Source organism: Macrotis lagotis, chromosome 7 (genome assembly GCF_037893015.1).
Source record: "Macrotis lagotis isolate mMagLag1 chromosome 7, bilby.v1.9.chrom.fasta, whole genome shotgun sequence".
Lineage (NCBI taxonomy): Eukaryota > Metazoa > Chordata > Mammalia > Peramelemorphia > Peramelidae > Macrotis > Macrotis lagotis.
In genome coordinates this window covers 27,967,701-27,988,329 of record NC_133664.1, presented here as the reverse complement: position 1 = coordinate 27,988,329, position 20,629 = coordinate 27,967,701, and the positions used below count along the sequence as shown (strand labels likewise).

Sequence of the window (20,629 nt, the reverse complement as noted above, 5' to 3'; positions counted from 1 at the left end):
ATCAGGACACTTGGAATAAGAATAAAATGTTTGGGACAAAATGTGGACAACCTTAGTGAAGTAATTTTCATTCTGAAAATTATGGAACAAACTGAACTCAATGATCCAGGAAGAAATATTAGAGCATAATCTAAAGGCTGAAAAGTTAGAAGTAAGATATCCATTATTTTTAAAAAAAGTGGATCTGGAAATAGGGCAAGAAGAGATAGTTTAAGGATCACTGGATTCTCTAAAAGTTATGACCAAACAAAAATTTAGATACTATCTTTTAGACAGTCATAAAATAAAATGATCCCTAAATATTAGAATCTGAGGGCAAAGTAAAAATAGAAAATGAAATGAAAATGACAAAGGAAAGAATATAAAAATCACTTTCTGAAAGAAGCCTCAAATTGAGCAGCAATTCCATAGATTAAAGTTAGTATTTTCAGATTTATAAAATATGTTAAAGCAGCAGGAAAAAAGACTTTGAATGTCAAGGATCCATAGTCAGTATCATAGAAGACATAGCAATAATTATCATGATGAAAAGGAAATCTTGAAATATGGGATACCAAAAGGTAACAGAAAAAGTTTTATACTCGAGTTATTTATATTGCAAAACTGAATATAATTCCACAGGAAAAAAAATGGATTTTTAATAGAATGGAGGACTTTGACATGTTTCTGTTGGGAAAACTAGAGCTGAATAGAATCTTTGTAATGCAGATGAAATAAGAGACCTAGAAATGTAATTAGAAAATTTATTAATGCAATTTCAAGAGATTAAATGATGCCCATATGCTTAGATCTTAATGGGGGAAAAGAGACTGTTATGTGCGTCTTCAGAACACCTTTGGCTTTAAGAGTCAAAGACCAATAAAGACAAACTCAGGCTCTGGGTTGAGTTTTGTCCTGTTCTGTTTTATTTGAGAGTAAAAAAAAAGGAGAGGAAAAAGAATGCACTGGGCAAAATGAAGAAAGAAGTAGAATAAGTGATCATCTTATGAACCTCACTTTTATTTGAACTAGGAAAAGGAAAGTTGAACATACACAAAGTATAATATGGGGAATATATTAAAATTGATAGGAAAATGGGTTGGGATAGGGAAAGGGGAATGACTTGGTTTAAGAAAACAGGTGGAGTTGTGAAAGAAGCAAAATAAACTAACTATGGAGGGCTATGAAGAGTTGTTGTTTTTGGTCATTGTTCAGTCATTTTCAGTTTTGCCCAACTCTTTGTGACCCATTTGGAGTTTTCTTGGAAAAGATAATGGCTTACCATTTCCTTCTCCAGTTTATTTTTACAGATGAAAAACTAAGGAAAACAGTTTTAATGACTTGCCCAGAGTTAAATAGTATACATAGTCAGATTTGATCAGAAGATAAATTTTTCTGTCTCTAAAGCCTAGGGTTTCATCCATTTTTCCACCATGTCACCTAAGTACAAACATACACACATACACACACACATGCATATGTATATATATATATATATATATATATATATATATATATATATATATATATATATATATATACCAAATGTCTAGCTAATTGTATGATAGAAAAATCTAATTGAGTTACAAGGAAAGTAGCAAAAGAATAATTATTGAAGACCTTAATATTCCCGTTTCAGACTTAGATAAATATAAACAAAATATCAGAAAGAACCTAAAGTTCTAAAAAAGAATTTTAGAAAGGTTACATTTTATAGGGCTTAATGCAATTCCTAGTACATGATAAGTATTATGTATCTGTCTGATAGATCTCCTGGGATTACTGAAAGGGATGAGACAATATATTAAAATGTGTAGGATACAGTCAAAACGGTTTTGAGGGGAAAATTTAAATTTTTAAACATGATCATCAACAAAACAGAGAAGACTTCAATGAGCATACAACTAGTGCTTGATTAGGCAGCACATATACTAAAATTGGAACGATATAGAGAAGATTATCATGGCTCCTGCACAAGGATAACATGCAAATTTGCCAAGAATATGCAACTGAAATAAAAAATTCTAGAAAAGCAGCAAAGCCCCAAACTCCCAATATATACACAACTGGAGATTTTTAAATAAAAGAAGACATAAACAAACTTGGATAAACAAAAACACTGAATTAATAAAAATAAGAACTGTTTAAAAATTTAATAAAGTAGATAAACTATAACTTGATAAAAAGGGAAAACCACTTTTCCTTCCCTCCTTCCTTCCTCCCTCCCTCCCTTCCTCCCTCTTTCCTTCCTTCCTTCCTTCCTTCCTTCCTTCCTTCCTTCCTTCCTTCCTTCCTTCCTTCCTCACTCATTCTGGCTTCCAACTTCTTCAGTCATCTGAATGTTTGATTATAAGCAAGTTGCTTAATCTCTCTCAGATCAGTTTCCTCATTTGTACTCTTAGGATTGTTGTGAAGTTCAAATGGAATAATGTTTATAGAGTACTTTGCCAATTTTAAGGCTCTCTGTGAATATCAGTTGTTATAATTATTTCTTGAATAGATCTGGCCTTTTGGTTCTCTGGACCCTGCTACTCTGGTCTCATTTTTAGCTTTATTGTTGAGTATGTGAATTGGATTTTAAATGAGCCAAATAAATCATGCCTATTGTTCTACAGACATGTGCCTGAAACCAAGTCCCTTGATACATGGGGTGTATAAATTTAATGACTCCCGGCATCCTCAGGCAAGCTTTGATGGCACTGTTTGATAAAGATACAGCATCAGCAGAAACCAAATAAATGTTCCTTCTCAGCCAGGCACTCTAGCACCCAGACCCTGTGCTGTGACCATTAGTGGGATCCAAATTGAGAGAATGGGCTCAGAGGCTGTTTGATTTTGAGCAGGTAGATAGTCTGGTTGGTCCCCAGTGTTTTGGGACTTAGATTTGTCACAAATCAGAGGAGCCTCTTACTAAAGAAAGGGATGGAGGGCAAAGGCAAGATGTAGCAGGACCTGGAGAGCTGGGACCCAACACCTTCCAGGAAGAAACTGAAAACTGACCTAGTTTTTTTTTTTTTTTAATTTTGCATGCACTGTTGCATTTCCTCTTAGGCCCTGCTCCCAGTCTGTGTGAGGAACTGAAGTATTGCCAAGGATTGCTGGTGGGGGTTCTTTACAGTCTTTTAACCACTCCTTTGCAATACAAATGTCCAAGGCAGGCAGATTAAGGGATGTCTGTACTCAGCAGGAGGGCAGTGTGATAAATTCTGATCAGTGTAGCAGAACAGAAGATGAAGGCTCAAGCCAACTGTTTCACTTTGTCCCAGGTCCCATCAGGGTCTTGGCTGAGCCCCTCGAAGCATATGGTAAAAAATGGAGGTGGAATGTGGGGGCTGTCACAGGGCTCCTTCATTCTCCTGGGCAAGTAGCTTTTCTAGTCAGCTTTGAATTTTGCAAGGGGTAGAGGATGGTGTTTTTTGAAGTTATTCTTTTTCTTACCCTTTCAATTTTATACCTGTCCCCACGTCTTTTGCTTGTTTGGTGAATCTGGAGTTCTTGTTTTCATCTGTTCCTGGGGTCTCACAGCTAGTTGGTACAAAGTTCTTGACTTGGAGTCAGAAAGACCCACCTTATGCACCTATTTTCTGTGGGAACCCAGGCAAGTCACCTAACTGCTTTTTGCCTGTTTCCTCTTTTAAAATGGAATTAATAATAGAACTTCCCAGAATTATTGAGCTTCAGATAAGGTTACAAATGTAAAAAGCTTTGACCACTCAAAGTTGTTATATAAATACCAGCTAGTATAGGTGCAACTGTTATTATTACTGCTTTGTAATAATAATAGCTGATGTTTATATTGCATGTATAATGGGGTTAATATCTAATTTCTATTGGGAGAGCTTGATTTTCCTATGATTTTCAGGCTCTAGAAGCTCTAATTACCTCATTTTGTCCCCTTCCCACTGGCAGTTCCCTGCATCCTTTTTAGACCTAATAAGTTGTTAATGACTTAGACTTCAGTCACCACCAAAGGCAATTTACTTAAATTAGCAAACATTGGGAAATTAAGGGAACAAGTCATCAACAAATATTCCTCACACCTGTGGCCCCTAGCTTACCATTTTGTTCTTTCCTACAACTCACTGAGGGAAGGTGGTGAGAATGATTCTTTGCCACTCTGGTGTCAGGGAGACTCAAGAATATCCTTTTGGTCTCTTAAAGCTGGAGAGGGACTTTTCTTATTCATCACATTTGGGAAGTCCCCAACAGCTGCTATGACAGCTTCAAGGGTTTTTTTTTTTTTTTTGCTTTTGATAGATGAGGTGGGATTTAATAAAGAGAAAAGAAAAGGGGGAAGAGATTGTGGCTCTACTGCCTACTAGGAAAAGAGAGGAGAGAGGGCAGCAACCCGAAAAGGATTGTATTTTTAAGAATACTACTTCTTGTCAGGTTAGGACCAGATGCCTAGTTAAGGCATCAGAGTAAAAATGTTAGTCAGTTAACACTGATTAGCACTGTCCCTCTGTTGGGAACTATGTTTAGCACTAGGGATACAAACTCAAAAAAGAAAGACAGTCCTTGTCCTCAGGGAGCTTACAATCATGGAGGAACACAAATCACAAAAGGGGGTTGGACTTCATCACCTGAGGGGTATCTTGGATTCCAAGCCAAAGGAGTGCAGATAGTGGGAACTGAAGATGTGAATGACCTGAGAAGCCTCTTTAAATATAGGCTTTGGGAGATTCTTCCTCTAATCTTCCAATCAGAGTGGGAGAAGTTACTGAAAGTACTGATGAAATAAGTATACTAAGATTGATACTGTCTTGAGAGATGATGAGCTTCCTCATGATATGGTTTCCTGGGGTCAGGATGGAATCCGATTCAAAAGAGTGCTATTGATGGGGAAAGGAAGGTGTCTAACCCCACCCTTACAGAAGCTTCCCCAAACTCTCTTAGATCTTTTGCTCAGTGAAGCTCAAATCATTTTGGAATCAAGAGAGTCCTACCCCATTAATAAAAACAATTTTCTAAATGAACTCTATTTCTCTGTCTCTTTCTCAGACTCCTGCCCCCACCCTGTCTCCTTTTCTGTTTTACTCTGTTCCCTATTTCTGTCTCAATCTCTTTCTGACCTTATCTCTTTCTCAGATATTTTGGTGCCAGTTGGGGAGCCTGCTCTGTGTGCTACCTATAGATCTTATCTGTAGATCTTCTCTGGTTTCTGTTTGTTATCAGCTTGGATTGGGTTTATTTTCTATTCACTACATGTTCTTTGTGGAATTAACCCTTGGTGGGAAAGGAGTCAGGCCTTGGCTATATAGCTTAGGGACTCTCCTTCCCCATTATGGTATAGTGATCAAGGACTCATACTGCACCTAATGATTTCCCCAGACTACCAAATTTAGAAAGGCAGATCATTATAACCAGGTATTCCAACTCTCTGAGCAGGACAGAATGATTAGAACGAATTTCCTGCTTCTCCTTCTGGCAGGAATCAAAGTCTCCCTTGAAGAAGGGTAGGTGGAGGAAACTGGAGAGATCTTTTTGTGCTTCCCTAAAAACCACTTCTAGACAGACCCATATGGATATACATAATCTACATATTCCTCATATACACAGTACTCTATCTCCCATCTCTATGCCTTTGTATTGTTCCTCCTGATAAGTATTTCTTCTTTAACTAAAATTCTCATTTAACTTTTCTATTTTCCTTTAAGACAACTCACATGCCACTTCCTTCAGTAGGGGGTTTCCTGGTGCCCCAGATGTCATTTCTTTGTTACTATCCATCTATATTTATCTAATTATATTCTAATTTATAAATATTGTCTCCTCTTTTAGAAATAAAACTTTTTCATGGTGTGGGCTGTTTTTTATTTTTTATTTGTATTCTTATTGCTTAGAAGAATGTTTAATAAATACTATTGATTGATTTATTCTCTGTGCAAAAAGAGTTAGCTAATTTTATTTTGTAACATATACTTGGTCCAAGAAACATTGTGGTTTAGTGGTCAGAAGTTTTCCCAGAGTCCGAAAGTCCTGGTCAAGTTTTACCTCTGACATGTACTGATGGTGTGATCCTGAGGAAGTCATTTAACCTTTTTTTGTTCTGTAGACAAGCTCTCAAAGATGTAAGTTGCCAAGCAGATGCCAATCAGTATTGGTAGAGGAAGTTCCTTGCTGGAGGTCTTGCTAATGATGAAACTGCTTAGTTAAAAAAAATCTTTTCCAATTGGTAGTTCCTTTTCTGTTGCTCATGATAATAGTTTGATCTGCAGGGCAAGGGGAGTGGAGGCAGGATTTACCATTCTGACTCCCATTCTCTTGCCATGAGGGTTCCTGACACATAGTAACCACTACATACATGGTTGATCCATCGTCTCTGGGTACATAGATTCTGATTTTTAGGTTTTTGGTTTTTATATCTATCAAATAAAAATAAGAACAGTGCACATTTCATGTGGTTATTATGTGGGACATGAAATGATCATATTAGAATTAGGATATTTCTGGGCAAACTGGTTGATTCCTGAGGCATCTGTAATTGGCATGCTGGGTCAAAGCAATTAACATTTTGATAGAATGGGAGGATACTTCAAAGCAGGAAAATTGAGGTAAAAGAATGATTTCCTATAAATCACAAGGCAGGATCCTTCTAAATCTTGTTCTTCTTTCAGTAAATGTTGCCTAAGATCTCATGGTCTTTTAATCTGGTCTAGAGCTGAGAATGCAGAATCTCCCTAAGAGTGAAATTTTAATGACCATTATCTCATTCTTTTTTATGGAGAGCAGATTGAAAAGATTCTAGAGCACGTTATCTTACTATTATTCTTCTATGTTTAATGGTCTGAGGATTATAACACAAATGGAAAAGTAACCCAACCTAGTGTGTAATCAGCTGCATCCTGTTAGACAATTATTCATTTTTGTAATGGAATAAAAGGATTGAGATGTAAGATTTTCTCTATACATTCATGAAAGTGTTCTTGTAGGAGTCAGGATGACAAGGATATACCTCATTACATTGTGCCTACAAAGATGTCTCTGAAGTTGTCCATCCTTGAAAGCAAGGTGGAAGAATCAGAAGATTGAAGATTCAGAGCTGTGAGGAAACTTAGAGGCCTTTGAGTTATACCTCATTATACTGATAAGGAAACTGAGACTGACAGAGATTAAAAGGACTTCCCTAAGGTGAGGTAACTAGTTAGTGTCTGAGATGTGATATGAATTTAGGTCTTCCTGAATCCAGGCCAAGATCTCTATTCCCAGTGAATTTCTGCATTCTCAAGGAAACATGAAAAACATACAACAAATGGGCATATCCTTCAAAGTAACTTTTTTTTAGGTTTTTGCAAGGCAAATGGGGTTAATTGGCTTGCCCAAGGCCACACAGCTAGGTAATTATTAAGTGTCTGAGATCAGATTTGAACCCAGGTACTCCTGACTCCAGGGCCAGTGCTTTATCCACTACGCCATCAAGATAATTTTAAACTTGATATTTTGGGGTGATGTTAACTTAAGCACTGTAGAAGCCAGACTTCTTTCTCCTGAATAAAAATTCCAAAAGAGACTGTCTTCTGTTCCATAGCCTTCAGAATCATAAATTTCCTTTGAATCCAATGCATTATTAAATTCTTGACTAATTATCCTCTGCTTTAGGGCTCCTACTGTGATACAAATGGACCAGTCATTTCACACATGGCACCACTGACCTTAGTAATTTCTCACCACCAAGGCTTTCGTATTTTTACTTTAACAGCTTCAGTCCTTATTGTCCACATACCATCTTTTTTTTTTTACCTCTAACATTGTGTTCTAACAAAGCAAACTTTCCTAATTATTACAAGACTCCAAGTATTTTCAGCCTCCAGACTTCACAACTCCTCAGTGTCAATATGAAAAGGATATTTTTATTCATTATTGCTTTGGCCATACTTTTTCAAAGACATAAAAGTTGAACTGCTCTCCTTTAGAGGCCCCCAAAATGAATAAAATGAGTTAATTCTTGTAAATATCTTACAGAGCTAAGTCAGTATGCTCAAGCCAATAGATTTAGAATGGAAATGACCTCAGAGCTTATCTGGTTCAGTTGTCGCATTTTTAAGATGAGTGACTTACCCAAGGTCACATAGACAGGGACAGAGAAGGGATGCAAAACCTTGGGCTTTTTGGACACTAAACTAGCCCTATGCTGATTTCTGACTGCCTTTTTTTGTCATTTTTTACATGAACTATGAGATCGGAAAAATTTACTTCTTTTCCCCTTCACAGTAGCTGATAGTTAAATAAACAAGTTATCAGCTATGGAGAGTAAGAAGTGTATGAACTAAACAAAGGAGCAATAACAATAATAGCTAGTATGTGATCTTCACCATACATGTGGGAGCTAATATTATCCTTATTTCGTAAATAAGGAAATTGAGGCTGCTAGAGACCATTGATTTACCTAGGCTCACTACCTTATCAGTGTCCAAGGTGGAATCCAAACTCCTGTTTTCCTGACCAAGTCCAGCATTCTACCCACTGGAACACCTTTGTCTGCTTCATTAATCTCAAAATATTTACTTTGGTCAAGGAACTGGACAGTGAGAAGGGAAAGGATGAAAGGAAAATGAAGACATTGTCCTCATCATCAAAAAATGTCATTTTTTGGAAAGGTAAAAGATACAGAAGTTTAGAAAAAAATGAAAGAATAAGTAATAATATAAGACTAAGAATGTAGAGATGCCACAAGATAGAATATGATGAATGTGCTGACATCCAAGATCTGGGAAGTTATACTTGCTTTACTGGAGGATGACTTTAATAGACTTTTCTGATACTATATGTGTATTTGCATTTTGATATTTATGCAAATATATAACAAAATATGTTTGTCAATCTATGTAATGTAGAGAGGAAGTCTGACATAATGTATTGGAGGCATTAAGATCTGGGTTCAAATTCTGTTTCTGTTACATATTGACAGTCTGACCAAACTTTCAGTGCTCTAGGCAACTCTCTAAGACTATAAATGACCAAGAAAATACAAATCTGCATTGGTGGAGAGAGTTCTTATATCAGGAAAATCATGGCTCCATTGCTATCCTTATTCTACATGAAAGAAAACAGTAATATTCATTCACAGAGGTTTTTCCCCTGTTTGTGGAGAGGATCCAGTGCTCAGAAAGGCTACAGAAATTAGGTGTCTTGCCCAGGATCCCACAGCTGGAATGCATCATAAATGGGACTTGAACTCGGGCTTATTAAGAGCCTACTTATATACCAGAGATCCAGGGATACAGAGGCAAAAATCATTGCAAAGATCTCAAGGAGTTCATGGTATAATGGGGGGGGTAACATGTAAACAGTTATATACAAAAAAGCTATAGATAGGGTAAATTGGGCATAACAGAGAAAGATGGAATTAAACGAGGTTGGCGAAGGCTTCCTATAGGAGTTGGAATTTTAGTTGGCAAGGATCTCAAGGAGTTCATGGTATAATGGGGGGGTAACATGTAAACAGTTATATACAAAAAGCTATAGATAGGGTAAATTGGGCATAACAGAGAAAGAAAGAATTAAAAGAGGTTGGGGAAGGCTTCCTATAGGAGGTGGGATTTTAGTTGGAACTTCAAGAAAGCAGAGGAATTCAACTGGCTCCTCATTCAATAAACAGTTACTTTGTGCCAGACATGTGATAAGTGCTAGGAATACAAAAAGACAATTCCTGCCCTCTAGGAGCTTACAAACTAATGGAGTAGACAGCAAACAAGCAAATATGTACAAATAAACTATATACATTCATAAATAGAAAATCAATAAGACAGGAAAAGCACTAGAATTAAGAGGGAATGAGAAAGACTTGTTGTACAAGATGGGATTTTAATAGGGACTTAAAAGAAATCAGGGAAAATAAGAAGGGAAAGTATTCCAGGGATGAGGGATAGTCCCAGAAGAATGTTCTGAGCTACTTTAGTAGAGTAAAAGTTCTAAAAAGTCCTCCCAGACTGGAAAAGCTTTGTGTATAGGCTGGAGTCAGTCTGTATATTTTTATAGAAGGTTCATTCCAAGGTTCAAAGGCAGATTTGTGTAATGGAGACAGTTTTGGTCTTGGAGTAAATGAGTTGTTATTTATTCAAATTCTCTCTCAGATAATTGACAGAAGTCTGACCATGGACAAGTCACTTCTCAGAACTTTGGCTTTGTTATATAATGAAATGGTCTTTTTTCCCCCTTATTTTTTTCAAGGCAATGGGGTTAAGTGGCTTGCCCAAGTCCACACAGCTAGGTAATTATGAAGTGTCTGAGGTTGGATTTGAACTCAGGTACTCCTGACTCCAGGGCCAGTGATCTATCCACTACACCACCTAGCCACCCCCTGTGAAATGATCCTAAAATACTCAGTACTCCATTCTTTGCAAGATTCTTGTAAGAGAGATTATCATTAGATGACCTATATCTACTACCTACTTTGTGACTTGGGACAAGCCAATTAACCACTCCAGAAACTCAAGTTCCCCATATTTTTAAATGAATCTATTGGCTTAGATGACCTTAGAATCTATGATTTTATGGTCTTATTAATCCTAAGGTCTCTTTCACCTCAACATCAATGATGCTAAGATTCTAAATTTGGAGTGACTCCTCAGTTGATAGCTAACTGATCCATTTTAATGGTTATTTTTTTGGTGTGTGGATCTCTTAGAATGCAATCTCCCTGAAGAAAAGGATCATATTTTTAGTTATTCTTTCTCTCTCACAGTATTGGTCACAATGATTGCTGATTGATTAAAGTCATTTCTTTTTGCATTCTTTGAACTCAGCATTTAGTGACTCTTTAAGTTGGAAGGGACCTTTAAGTGCATTCAGAAAATTCCAGATAAGGGAGAGGATATTTACAAAGTTCTATAAACATTCCTCACTCATACAGTCTAAAATTGATTACCTCTTATCCTAAAAGACATGGCAGCATCAAAGTAGGTATATATATAAAACATCTTTATATTTCAAGAGTCTGACTACATAGTTAAATCCTGTTTGACTTAATTTAAACAACTCAAAGATGCAGTTTGATTGAACTGATTTAATTTAAATTTAAAATTTTAAGTTCAGTGATTAGTTTATTTCTTGCTCTTCTCCTTAAGCAAAACCACAGTTCAATCCATCAATCAAGCAATAAACATTTATTAAGGGCTTACTGTGTGCCTTATGTCTGATTTTCCCATATTGCAGCTTTTCTGGGTGATTTCCTTCTGAATCTCTTCATGTTTTCTGGCTACTTCTTTCTCTGTGGAATCCAGAACTGGGCTAAATATTCTGGCAAGAATTTCATGTATAATAGCATGGCTGTCTCCTGTGTATTTTTTTGTCCCAAACCCACAGTTTCATTTGTATGAAGAACCTTTCAAAGAATAGCTTCCTTTGCCAAAGGAAGTTACAGTTCCAGAGTTTCCTGGACACATTTAGTAGTTAAGTGATTTACTTCAGGACACACAGCCAGTATGCATCAAAGCAGGAGCCTCGAAATAGGGTGTCCCAAAAGTCTTAATGTGGTTTTTAGCTAGTAGAACTTAAAACCACATGAAAACTTTTGGAATACCCTGGTATACCTCTGATTTACAGAGGCAAAAGAAGCATAGTATACACGCATAAGAAGAGACTCCCTTATTGTCTGGAAGTCTTTCTCATGCTCTTTTAGCAACCAGGAGGTATCACTCTATCATTTAGTCTGTCCTTTGCTGAATCTCTTTACATGACTGACTCACTTCCTTTTCTGCTCATGTATATCCTTGATAATCTCTTTCTTCTTACTTCTTCATGTCGCTTGTTGGTGATTTACCCACTTCTACCCACCACGTATCTTTTTCTAATGTGATTTTTTTCCTGAATTAATATATCTCAGGGCTCATAGTCACTTAGTCAAACACTTTGTTTCATTATTATGTTGTATTCAGAGAAATAGTGTGTGGTATAGAGGAAAAAGTGATGATGGTTTTAGAGTCGGAAAAACCTGGGTTCAAATGCTGCCCTTGATCTCTAATGGTTATGCGATATTGAATAAGCATCTCAGATTATAAGTTGCAAATGAGTTTTTGTTGTTGTTGTTATGTTGTGGAGGGGGTTTCTACGGATAAAATCATAGTATTCTCCCCTCAAAAATGCACATTCTCTGTCCCCAACTAAATGGCGATGCCTTTGAAGAGATGCCCATGTTTTCTACTTCATGTTTATCTTCTAGAATGCTTACCACAGTGCTGGAGACCCAGCACGACACTGGCTTCCCTTCCTTCTTGAGGCAATATGATCCTTTGGAATTAGGATAAGAAGAACCAGACTTTAAATGGAAAGAAATAATGCAAACTAAAGTCTTGCTTATGTGTTTGAGGAGAACAAGCCTGTCACTACCACAGAATCTTTAACATAATAAGGGCTCAGATAAATGTTCTTGAATGAATGAATGAATAAAACTATCTACCATCAAATCAAAACCCCTCTGGCACTGCTCAAAGTTGGACTCAGTCTCTTGATTGAGCTGCTGGGGCATAGCCCCTCGCATGTCTTTGACCTTCACTTAGGAGCCTGATGGTTGGGAGCAGGGAGACTTCTCCCAGTGGGAACTTCAAGGCAACTTGAAATGCCTTCTTCGGACAGAACTCATCTAAGTTTGCACATCAAACGACTGTGGTCCTTCCCATTCTGAGGTAGGAGAATTCAAGGCTTCAATCTGAGTTTTCAAAGGAGGGAAAGCTACTTTCATCCTATTCTCCAGGGGAGGCTGAGGAATTACTTTATGAACCATCTTTTTTTAGCAAGTTTTCTGAAAACAGAACATGAAGGAAAGCTAGAGCAATGACCTCTTTAGCAAGATGAATTAGGAAGCTATTCTATAATGCTACTTGTTCTCCTGTATCTCTGGGAGCCTGGAATTAGGGATAGAAGCAGCTGGAAGGCCTAGTGGATATAGTACTGGGCCCAGAATCAGGAAGACCTAAGGTCAAATCTGGTCTCAGACATTTACTGCATGTGGGACCTGTTTGTCTTATTTTTCCACTTTGTAAAATAGGAATAATGATAGCACCTAAATCTAAGGGTTCTAGTGGAGATAAAATAATATTTATAAAATACTTAGTATAGTGACTTGGATATAGCAGGCTGTATATAAATGCCTATTTATCATCATCATCATCATCATCATCTCTGAAGGAAAGAGGCAAGGTGTTTATAAAAGATAATGGAAAAAGCAGTGAATGAAAATCAGGAAATGTGACTTCCAATGATCTCTCATGGGACTAGAGACCAGGGATTGGTGCCATGGGTATATATATGTATATATATATATGTATGTATTTAGTGCCAGGGGTATATATGAAGGTCTGCATGGGACATTAGGAGTTTCTTCCTCCATGATTCCTTAATAAGATTACCACTGAAATAGAGCCTCAGTGACTTCACCCTCAGTGAAGTTTTCAGAAAACTTGCTAAAAAAGACGGTTCATAAAGTAATTCCTCAGCCTCCCCTGGAGAATAGGATGAAAGTAGCTCTCCCTTCTTTGAGGGAACATGGTGATAATAGAGAAAGAGAAGTTAGAGGGGACCAAGCATACATATATCAAGTGCCTACTGTGGTAAGTACTTTACAATTATTATCTCATTTGATCTTCACAATAATCCTGGGATATAGGGAATATTATAATCCTTATCTTAGAGTTGAGGAAACTGAGGCAAACAGAGGTTAAGACAGAATCCCACAGTTAGTGTCTGTCATCAGATTTGAACTTTGGTTGTCTTGACTCCAAGTTCCACACTTAATCCACTGTACCACTTGGTTGTCACATAGGTTGGAGAGAAGAGAATGAATAACATTCTTTTCTCCTTCTCTATCCCCTGAAGTAGTCAATGTGGTTCAATGGAAAGAGTGAGAAATTTGTATCCAGAAGATTTGTCTCTGATACTTGCAATTTGTGTAACCTTTGAGAAGTGATTTAGATCCTTTGGGCCTCATTTCCTCAATTTTAAAATAAAGGGTTAGGTTAGAGGACCTCTAAAACCCCTTATAGCTCTTAATTCTGTGTTTCTTCCCATAAAGAATGCTATTTGAAGCAGAGATACTGAGTAATATGTATCTGGACTTTTATTTTCTTATATTCAATTCCCATAATCTGCCTCATCCAGTGTCAGGAGGCTTGGAAGTACAGGCCACTATTCCTTCTCCATTAGGACAACAGCCTCTTGAAAAGAAATGTTTTCAGGGATTTTCCCTTCCCCCACATGAATAGCAAAAAGCCAAATTGTGCAAACTTCTCTATCTGCACATGGTGCCCTGAGTCAAAGACATTAAAATTCATCTTGTTCTCCCACTGACTACATGTACATAATCATTCTGTTTGTAACCTCAATACATGGGAGAAGGGGCCGAGCAGGTTTCTAAACCAAGGAATTAAGGAGGGAGAGGAGGTAGGGAGCAGCTTTGCTAATGGGCTCTGAAGAAAGGGAACAAAAGGGTCAATCACCAAATCTTTGCTCAGCTCACGTCTTGTCCTGTGCTCTCCACTTCGACTGCATTCCTTATTAATGTTCATCAAGAAGAGGGTGGACCTGAGCGGGCACTGCAGATATTAATAACAGTCACTGAATTAGCATGATGCTTCAACAGTTGCAAAGTCCTTAGCATCTCTGATCTCATTTGAGTCTCAATAACTCTCTGACACAGGATGCTGTAGATTTTTAGTATTATCATTTTAAAGATGAGAAAACTGAGTCTCAGGGGGATAGAGTGACTTTTCTAGTGTCAGTGTTTAGTACCAAAGGCTGTGATCATTACTGCAACTTTATTGTCCTGACCAGTTCTAACCGCAGTACCCCCTTTGTAATTGGTGACTAGTTCCCTTTCCTTAAATGAGCTAAGATGCTACAGCATGCCAAATCCTTGCCAGTTCCATTGTGCCATAAAACTGTAGTTATTAAATTCAGATGTACTATCAAGATGATATTTAAGTGTTGAGTTTTTAAAAATGGATTATTCTATACTTCTACTTAGTTTCATTTGGGGAGATATTAGAATAAATCAGTATTAGTTATGCTCTGCTCTACCTACCTAAACTCTGCCCTTAATTTAATTCCTTGGGGACTATTATTAGAGTGATACCCTGTCCTAAGTTGACTTCAGGTCCACCCATCTTGGAATGATTCTTTTTAGAGCTTTCTAAATTCTGATTCTAAATGTTATGTTGCATGCATACCAAGATGGTGAGGCATAGTGGACAAGTCAGATGATAAAGAAATGCTCATTGTAGAGCCTTCATTAGAAAATTGTTTCTGTTCTGTGAGGATCAATTCAGGAGTCAGAGCATTTGGCTTTAAATCCTACCTCTGACACCCTTAGTGTGACCTTGGGCAAAAAATGTCACTTAGAAAAATTGGAGGAAGGAATGGGTTTTGGGGAGAAGAGAATATGTTGAATTTTATTCCTCTACTCTCTCAAAGAGATCATTAAGGTATGATGAAAAGAGAAGTAAATTTGAAATCAGAGAATCTGGGTTTTCTGGGGATTCTACCATTTACTATCTTTGTTTTCTTAGGAAAGTCACTCAACTTCCTGTTAACCTTATTTTCTTCTCTAAAAATTGAGTTATCCTAGAAACCCTCTGAGGTTCCTTTCAGCTCTAGATGCATTATATGATTTAAATAGCCTACATAATGATAAATATTCCATGATGTGATTACTTGGAGCAGATATGATTGTTGACTATTTAGGACCTTGGACAAGGTCTTTTTTTTAAAGAATATTTTATTTTTCCACTTGTTACTTGTTAAAACAATTTAAACTTTTTAAAGTGTTAGTTCCAAATTCTATCCCTCTCTCTCCCTCCTCTGTCCCCTCCTTGAGGCAGTAAGTAAAAAGTTTTATATTTATAGTCATGTAAAATATGTCCTTATCAATCATTTTATACAAGAAAACCCAAACAGAAAGAAAGGAAGAAAGAAAAAAGGAAAGAAACTAAGAAACAAGCAAACATGAGCAAGGTCTTTGAACCGATGTAGATGAACAATGTAAGACCTAATGGTCAGCCATGGGCATAAGTATCTGCCAACTTTTCTAGGCTGATTTTCAGATGATAAACATGTAGTTCAAGTTAAGGGGCATTTATTAAGTACCTACTGTGTACCTTACCTAATTTATACAGAAAGCCCTTTCACTTGGGTAGACATTGTCAGGGTATGTTCTTCAATGAACTTATGACCATTTCTATATCACAGTGAGTTATCTTGAGAAGGTCTTGAGTAGAAGAGGCTCAACAAATTTATTGGAAATTCCCTGGCTTCTTTTGTTTTGAGTCCTCTTTCACAACTTCCAGAGAAAATCTTGTGCCAGTCTAAGCTAATAATTATCCCCTCCAACTCCTCATTCCCTTTGACATCTATGACTCATTGACAGGAGACTCCCTTTATCAATGAGATCATCTTATATTCTGTGATTTATCATCCCAGAGAATTGCCTCAGGTGTTTTTCAGTTAGAGAAGTTGACTGTAACCATCATAACCACTGTCCCGGATATGCAGATATAGGCAAGTAAGTGCCTAAAGGAGAGAAATCTACTGAGGAAGAAAACATGACTCTGGTTGTTATTTGATTTAATTCCATTTGATAAACATTTTCAAAAGCACCCACTATGTGTCAGTCACCATGTAGAGTGCTGATGATTCAAAACCAAAAATGACAATGAGTTTGCATTCTACTAGCTTGAGCAGAGAACTATGCTACTATGAAACAGAATTTGCAGGTAATGAAACTCCAGGACTAGGCAGGAGACCCTATAAATTACTAAGAGACAGTTTAGATTCTTTGTAAGAAAACTTCCTAGTCATTGGAGCTCTCCCAAAGTCTAATAGGCTACCTCAGTAGGAATTAGATATCTTAAAAAAAGGTTGGCTTAGAGGGTATCCTTTTTAGATAACATTTGCCTTGAGAGGTCTGAAAGGCCCCTTGCTCAGAGATTGTTATTCTGTATAATTCCATGAGGATGTTGCAAGAGTCCATCTGGGTGTTAATGAGGACTTTAGCTTGGAGGCCTAGAGAAATGAGGACAGATCTGGCAGCCACCCAGAGTCAGGTATCAGCACCAATTGTCCTAGTACCCCCTGAAACCTTTGCCTCTACCCTTTACCTTGCTGATACCCCATCCCATACATTTATAAGTCCCGCAGAAAAATACCAAATTTCTTAGCAAGTGAATTGTTATCATCATTGCTTTGATCTGTTGTCATATTGGGTGAGTAACTGGCACGATCACAGAGATCACCATTCAGGGAATGACCATTACCTGCAAGCCAGGGACTTTTGAGTAATTTTTACAAGAACACATGTCTCACTAAAATATTTTTATTTTTCCTTGAGGGAAAAAACACAGATTCTCCATTTTTCATCTAATGAATATATTATTGATCATTACAATTTTGTCATCTTGGGGTGCTGCATATGTCCTAAACCATGTTAGCAGCTGACTGGAGCTGAGAGCTAGCACAGATGAATGTCACCGGAGCAATATGTAATTGCTGTCCTATGAATTATTTATGTAACACTGCTTGCTGTATGTTGGACGTTGTATAAAATGCCAACCATGGTGCATGTATTTATCATCTTTTATTCCTGTACTGTGCTTGGTATTGATTTGGAGATATCCCATTATTCTCCTTGGGAGATGCTTATTCTGGAAAATGCTTTCCCACTAGTCATTTGAAAACTGGGATGGTGACTTTTAAAAAATATTTTCATGATTCTTCCATAATTCTTCTTACTATTTTGACTAATTGGTGAGCATGTAGAAACTGAGTTCCTTTCCTTCCCACCTACACTTTCATCAATGAATTACTGCGGACTTATTGCCATGGTTTCAGACTGTGATATTCTGCATCTATTATTAAATACCCAGAGAACAATGTTAGGGCCAGGCTGTAGAACTAGTATCAGTAAAGCTATTTATTTCACTGGAGCAAAAGAAAAATTCAGCCCATTTGGGTATTCCCCATTCCAGTCAAACTGGCTTATTAGCTGTTAATAATAAAAAGAAGTAATTATAATAATGACAACAACCAACTTTATATAATGCTTCAAGGTTTGAAAATACTTGACTATCTCAGGCTCATTTTATCTTGCCAACAGCACTATGAGGTAATTTCTATTACTGTCGTCTTTTTATAGGTGAGAACACTGAGGTTCAGAGAGAATCAGTGACTTGCTCAGGTCACCTAGTAAGTATCTGAGGCAAGATTTGAACTCAAGATTACACTACTCCACTTTCCTGTCTATTCCACCAACATTACAATTTCATCTCCATCTTTGTACCTTTGCGCAGGTTGTCCCCATATCTGAAATTCTTTCTGTCTTCATTTCCTTCTTTATTATTTATTTATTTTTTTAGTTTTTGCAAGGTAGTGGGGTTAAGTGCCTTGCCCAAGGCCACGCAGCTAGGTAATTATTAAGTGTCTGAGGCTGGATTTGAACTCAGGTACTCCTGACTCCAGGGCTGGTGCTCTATCCACTGTGCCACCTAGCCGCCCCCATTTCCTTCTTTAAATCTTACTTTAGGGGGTCACCTTCTACACAAGCCTTTCTTAGTACCCCTAACTGTTAGGGCCTCCTTCTTCCCCTAGCTAATTATCATCTATCTATCTATCTATCTATCTATCTATCTATCTATCTATCTATCTATCTCTCTATCTCTCTATTTATCTATCATCTTTCAGTCTTTGTGTCTAGCTGTCTATCTTTCTGTATCTATCATCTGGCTATCTATCTATCTATCTATCTATCTATCTATCTATCTACCCTCTCTATCATCTATCTATCTATCTATCTATCTATCTATCTATCTATCTATCTATCTTTATTAACATTATCATTATCCTGTGTAAAGGAAATAGGACCAATCACTTCATTTGACATATTTCGCCTGATTTACAATGTTCAAGATGAATTTATTGGAAATACATGACAATGAAGAAAATCACAACCAAAGGTGTAGATTGTTCATAAGATGCTCTCTAGTAGAATTGAGACAGAAGGTGTTAGATGTGGCAAGGACAGAATGGAAGCATAAACAATGAGAATGCTTGCATTTTGTTATGATGTTACAATCATCTCAAAATCAGCTACTATATGTCGTCAGATCATTGGCTACAGGAATGTCAGTCAGTCAGTCAATAAACATTTAATAAGTATCCTTTATGTAGCAGCCACTGTGCTAAGCACTAGATATAAAAAGAAAGGCAAAAAATAGTTCTTATTCTCAACTAGTTCTCAGGAATGGCAAAATAAACACCAAATTAGAAGAAAGGATAAGAGATGACATATGATTATAGGCTCTCCAATGTGATCTTTTTCAAATAAGATATCTCTTCTAAAAAGAAAGAGAAGTAAACAGAACTAAAACTATTCTATTCACTCTCCCAATTTCTTATGTAAATTTAATGTATATAAAAGTCCCTCTTGAAAAACATCATGACAGAGTCGAGAGAACTGATTGAAATCTGAAAGACATGAGTTCAAGTGTGGCTTATGACACATTCTCTCTTTGTAATGCTGGACTCTTAAAGGTCAATGCCCTAGGTAATTCTCATAGTTGCTAACCTGGATTGGGAGGTCCCTAAAAGAATGAAATTATTGATTCTGTAAAAAAAAAGTCGCTAAAAGTCATCCCTAAAACCTAAAAGTGGCTCTGGACAGGTACCAAATATTTTCCTTGCCAAATAGTGAGACATGGAAGTCAAGGACTACAATGGTTTAAGGTTATCAAACATACTAAAGGAATCTATGGAACAATATCTCTGCCTTCTTCTCCCCACCATCTCCCAATGGAAAGAATAAATGCTTGGCATGAGATAGTGCTAAGCCAGATCACGTCAAGAGGAATTAATCTGAGAATGAAATTGGAAGTCAGAAGAAAAAACAGATATGAAATGGACCAGATCTGCCAGCTTTTTTATAGCTGAAAACTGTGAAAACTACTACTGCATTTGGTTTTTACCACCTTGATGGCACCATGTGAGGAAGTACCATGTACTACTTACTGTTTGAGGAAGAGTCAATATCATTTGAGAAGATAAAGTTTGAAAGAATAATGGAACCTGAAAAATATAAACATACTGGAGGTTTCACAGTGTGTTATTCAGACATGGATTGGTTTTTGGAAACATCAGATGGGAAGATTTCAAAAGAATAGATAGATAATGGATAGTATTTTCTATTAAATAAAAGGGAAGAGAAGCCATCAAAAATATTGATCCATATTACCTGTTTTTCTTATCTCTACAAAATCTTTATAATGCATATATATGTACACACAAACACACACACATATGTGTGTGTATATACATATATATAAATATATAAATATATAAATATATATATATATATATATATATATATATATATGGAGAGAGGGAGAGAGGAAAGAGAGAGAGAGAGAGAGAGAGAGAGAAGAGAGAGAGAGAGAGAGAGAGAAATCTATTTCCTTATACTTGAAGAAAACATGATAATAGAATTGTTAAACTTTTAGACACTTTCCTGAATTGGCTACAACTTGCTAATACACAACTGACTGAAAGGTATATAGAATGAAAGACCTCACATTGCTCATTGTTTATTTCATTGTAAAAATTTTATTGTTTTATTTTCTTTATAGTCTATCTGTCCTTTCCACTACCCCGTTAGCCTTGAGCAACTCACCCC

The 20,629-nt window shown here is 36.9% G+C and overlaps 1 protein-coding gene and 1 non-coding gene across 8 annotated transcripts in view; both read left to right on the top strand.

The window, feature by feature from the left end:
* The window catches only part of OXSM (3-oxoacyl-ACP synthase, mitochondrial), a 215,589-nt gene that overhangs the window by 100,779 nt on the left and 94,181 nt on the right, over window positions 1–20,629 (top strand). The window lies entirely within an intron of this gene.
* Window positions 1,887–1,993, top strand: LOC141494645 (U6 spliceosomal RNA). The gene has a single exon (XR_012470533.1). It is a non-coding gene; the product is annotated as a U6 spliceosomal RNA (small nuclear RNA).